This window comes from Montipora foliosa, chromosome 9, assembly GCF_036669935.1.
Source record: "Montipora foliosa isolate CH-2021 chromosome 9, ASM3666993v2, whole genome shotgun sequence".
In the NCBI taxonomy this organism is placed as follows: Eukaryota; Metazoa; Cnidaria; class Anthozoa; order Scleractinia; family Acroporidae; genus Montipora; species Montipora foliosa.
In genome coordinates, this window is record NC_090877.1 from 33523143 (window position 1) to 33528142 (window position 5000).

At 40.2% G+C, this 5000-nt stretch overlaps 1 protein-coding gene and 1 long non-coding RNA gene across 3 annotated transcripts in view; one reads left to right on the plus strand and one right to left on the minus strand.

Annotated features, from left to right (window-relative positions):
* Positions 1-5000, minus strand: part of LOC137971019 (uncharacterized) — a 64126-nt gene that overhangs the window by 26048 nt on the left and 33078 nt on the right. The gene's annotated exons all lie outside the window — the stretch shown is intronic.
* Positions 1-5000, plus strand: part of LOC137970499 (uncharacterized) — a 12355-nt gene that overhangs the window by 5453 nt on the left and 1902 nt on the right. Inside the window, exon 1 of one of the 2 annotated variants that reach the window (XR_011116820.1) lies at positions 4567-4616. The exons of the other annotated variant lie outside the window; for it this stretch is intronic. This is a non-coding gene — a long non-coding RNA (uncharacterized lncRNA). Of the gene's footprint in view, positions 1-4566; positions 4617-5000 lie in introns of those variants that run through there. 2 annotated transcript variants of the gene reach the window in all.

The window sequence follows — 5000 nt, forward strand, 5'->3', positions numbered from 1 at the left end:
TTCATTATTCAAGGAAAAGGTTCTTCATGGAAACTGTTTGATCCTGAAATTTTAGTTTGTTGTAATACTGCGCATATTTGACACGATTGGGTTTTTTCTCTTCACGCACGTAATGAAATGGGAAGGGGTTTTTGCCTCTAATAGCAAATATGTTGTTTGTTTCAAAAAATTGTTCGCTGGAAAAGGTGGCTTTTATGAATTCATTATGTTTTATGATATGGGAGCTTAACTGGATAGTTTTTATGGCAATAGTAAAGCATTTTCTTGTTATTTAAGGAAAAGGTTCTTCAGGAAAGGGTTTGAACCTGAAGTACATGGTAATTTGACACGATTGAGTTTTTTGTTTTCACGCACGCAATGAAATAGGAAGAGGTTTTCGCCTCTAAGAGCAAATATGTTGTTTGTTTCAAAAAATTGTTCCGAGGCTGGAAAAGGTGGCCTTTATGAATTCATCATGTTTTATAATATGCGAGCTTAAAGGCCCACCTTCAACCGACAGGCTTTGCGTGCCGTAGAACAATCAGTCATACATGAAAATCCAGCCAAAGCTGAAATTTATCCAATCAGATCGCTGTGATAAGCAATGCGAATTTCCATAACAAAAACAAACGGTCGAAAAGCCTGTCGGTTGAAGGTGGGCCTTTAACTGGATAGTTTTTATGGCAATAGTAAAGCATTTTCGTGTCAAAATGAGGTTAGCGTTTTTCTGTTGTGCTAACTTAATTAAATACAAATATACATTCTGCCTCGTGAGTTTGTTGTTCTCGTTAACCAGCAATGGCGTCGAAAGTCATTGCAATGCGAATGGCGTTTTAGTGCATCTTATGTTGTTTGTTTCAATAAAATGTTTCGCTGGAAAAGGATTCTGTGATATTTTCTGCCTTTGTGAATTATAATATCATGTTGTGTATTGAAATTTCGAGCTTAAGGTTGAAACGTGATACGGGAGGATATTTTTATTATTGTTCTGTAAGCTGGAAAGGTTTCACGAAAATTAACAGGTCTGTCGGAAGCGTGCTTGAGTTTCAACAAAACGAGCCCCAAAATCAGCAAAAAATTGTGACGCCGGTGAATAATTAAGTAGCTGCTATTTCCCAAAATGATGGAATTACCTAGTGGAACACTTGACAGAAAAATAAACTTACAAAACCCGGTATCTTGCCATCATGTGACACAGATGCTTCACTGTTTGGCGAGTGAACATGCCGCGGTAACTTAATCACGGCGCCCGCTGAACTCCGGCGATGTCACTTTCGATACCAAAAGTACAATAATAAAATTGAACGTAGAAAAAATCTCCCAAAATGTTTGTCGCAGATCGTAACTTATTCACGGTATATAACTATATTCACGGTTCAAAATTAATGTTGTTTTCATGTCGTAAATATGTTATTCTCGAGCGACCGTCCTGAAAACTTCCTTCTGCTCTTTTTAAAACTGTGTATCAATTTACTTTTACATCAATATTTGTTTTTGCATAAAGCAAGCTAACAAGCTTGCTGAGTTCGCATTTGTTAGCGTTAATAGTATTTTCGGTCCAATGCTTCTGTTTTACGAAGGAGTATGGTCACTTAAACTTGTGGTGAAAGAAGTTGTGAGGGAGCTTCAAAATTATTAACTGGTCAGCCCAGAAGCCAATGTTTCTCGCTTCCCATTTATTTTCTTTAATCTTTCTGGGTTCAGTACTTTGCTAGTAACCACATGTCTTCTCAGCCTAAATACCCAAGACTCCTACCATGGCACTACAATGATAGACAATACCAAAACAATATCGTGCACTGTTAGAACTACATATTACGCAAGGACAACTTGAATCTCCTGGAAGACAACACACAGCTCAGTTGACATTTTATATGGAATAAATCGCTGTGTTACGACGGTCACTACCACACGTAAGCAATGCGTGTTTATTTTTTCTAAAGAGGACAGGAATTTCTTCTTTCTGACAGATGATTAATTAATAGGCCGGTAGCTAAGTTTTTAACCTCAGAAAAGGATCTTGTGAGGACCTGAGAGCCAAAGGGCCTCTGCTAATATGACTTCTGGGTGACCCCTTAAATGGTCTTAATGACCCCCCAAGTCGAAAAAAAATTGTCTGGAACGGTAATGTATGATACTATGTATACCACTAGAAGGCATTGCATAACTAGTGCGTATGTATTGTTTTGTATTGTATTTTTAGCATAACAACACAGTGTTGAGTGTTTTCATGGAAGGGTAAGCTAGCACACAAAAACTTAGTTGGGCTGATTACTTGGTTAAGACGACTCCACAGGCTGAAGTCGGGTTGGCACACGATCAAACAGTGCAGCATACCACACACATGAGTTATTTTGACGACCTAACTTTCCTGTGTAACACACGCTAAAGGAAGTAAGTGTACGAGATACTTATACTGAGACTTCCTGCCGGACGGCTCGTCAACACGACTGAACGACCCATCACAACTTAATTTTAAAAACCCTTCCAAATTAACCCAACTATCTAAAACTTGTTTTACATTACTGTATTGATGGCAAATGTCTCTTTGCCAATGGGGTAACTAGATCAAATTGATAACATTCCGAATTAATCATTGAAGTTACTTCCTTGAACGTATTAATGAAAGATTACTTGATCAAGAGGGCTTGAATATTACGTCGGAGAGATTCCTGAATTTCTAACAGCCTCATCATAGCTCGGTGGAGAATGTTCCGGGGGTGGGTTGCTTGAATTGAATTCCAGAGAGTTATAAGGTGGTGGACCTTCACTGGGTACTGAACTATCTTCCAAAACGCCGACCACTATAACTGTTGCGTGTGCAGGTGTAGTTTCTGATCGCATTTCCTGTCCATTTCTTTCTAAAGCTACAGTCCGAGTCGTGGTCGGCGGAAGAGGAACACGGACTGCCGGTTGTCGCCTTGCTTTCCTGCACAAAAAACAAATACAAGACGCTGTACACGCTACAGTCAACATCACGATTATAATCCCGACGTTCATTCTACTGCCAAACGCTCCTCCTTCTTCTTGTCTTTGAATGCACTTTCCATCTTCGCATGTCTTGTCGCTTGCACAATCGTAGTCAGAATAGCAACTATACAGGTTTAAAGTTGGCAAGTTCGTCTGCGTCGTAAAGCAAGACCCTGATAAGCACTCTTCTTCAAATTCGCAATCCGTGTCGCCTTCACAACGACATAACCCATATTCTGAGCACCTACCCGTTCCTCCACAGCATTTATTAGAGTTACAAACATCATCACTGTAGCATAATTTTGATGACTGCGACTGTACACTTTCAGTGTAACAGATTAAAACGACAGAACTCAAACACCACCACCAGTTATGCATTCAGCTTCTCAAAACACGGAACGTCTCTCCTTCGTGACTACAAAACGTGAAACTATGAAACTATGAAACTGAAATGATGTCGACATCGACCTGTCCTTTTACGAGGAGAAATTTCCATTTTTCATTGTATGAACATACAGCACAGGAAAGAGGAAGAGGGTGGGGGGGGGGGGGGGGGGGGTAGGTGGAAAAGACGGTGCTTGAAATCTTACTCGATAAAAGTACTCCTGCATGATTTTCTTTCTTCTACTTTTCCCGTGCAACTCCATGCCCCTTCGCAAATCGCATAGTAAGGGTGTTTTCGCCTCGTCTTTCCTTATGTTAGCTCTTTATTAACAAAATATCAATTTAAATATTTTATAGAGTGCATCAGCGAACCAATTCGGAAGAGAGCATGGGGTTACACGGGGTAACCATGTATGAGACAAAAAATCACGTGCAAGTAGTTAATCAGATAAAATGTCAAGCATCCCCTCACCCAATATTCCCTATCAAGGACTTCACTTTAAACACGATAACAAATATCAGGATTGCTGGTGGGGTCGTCTCTCTCCTTTCTGTGCTGTATGTTTATATCATGAAAATGGAAATTTCTTCTCGTAAGCTGACATCGTTTCACGTTTCTATATAAAGCAAAAGTGCTCATAACAATCAGCAATGCAGACATGTCAAGGGGCATCTACTTAGGTCAAACACTCAGATGGAGTTGAAAGAAAAAGAAAAAAACACTATGAGACCCTCCTTAAAATTCCTGTCAGCGTTATCTACCCGCGAAAATGGAAGCGGTTTTCAACGATACCAATCTTTTAGTGTCGTTATGAGGCCGTGTTCAGGAGTTTCACTTTGCAATTCTTCTTTTATCCTCTTTCATCTTCTTCATGTTTTAAGCCTCGCGCGTTCAAAAATCCCTTCGTCCGATGACACTCAACACCACAGCTGTTTTTTTGTAGTTGTTGGAAAAAGTATAGGTTTGTTAAGTGAATTGCTTTGAGCCAAAGAAATCACCGCACCGTAATTTTTACTGTCCAAAAAACAGACAAGCGAGATTGTAACTCGGATACCTTTCAGGTATTCCGAGTAATAATTGTTGGTTTTCGATCGATATATCGCTTGATGCACCGGTGTGAGAAATAACTTTGAACATTTCAACGCAACTGGAAGCGCAAAAACAAGGCACAGATGATTTCAACGATGGCATTTTCCCTGGACTCTCAACAGAAAAATGTGTCCAAAAGGCTGAAAAGGTGCAGCGACCTTTTCATATGAATTTCTTCTGCAGTCATGATAATGTGAGTTGTTGACGGATGAAAAACAGGATTGTGTTTCATACACCAGTAAATACCTTCGACTGCGTTTCAAACTCCATCCAAACAGCTTCAGTACTTACGGAGTTCGATGAAAATCCGGATTTATAACATGCGGTGGGGCAACCAAAGCGATGGGAGTTGTGTTTAAGGTTTCAGTGTGGAACTTTTAATATCGTTCGCCGATTTAGAAACTCGAACATGACCCCAAGCAGGTATTTGGGGACGAGTCTGGGATTTGTTTTGCTCTGCCCAACTATGGGTACACTTGCGTAGGTTTGCGCTCACCGTATGGAGGCTCAGTGAACCGTTGACCAGCCGTGTCAAAATAGGCCATTTCCGAGATCATGCCTGTCTCCTCTTCAAACC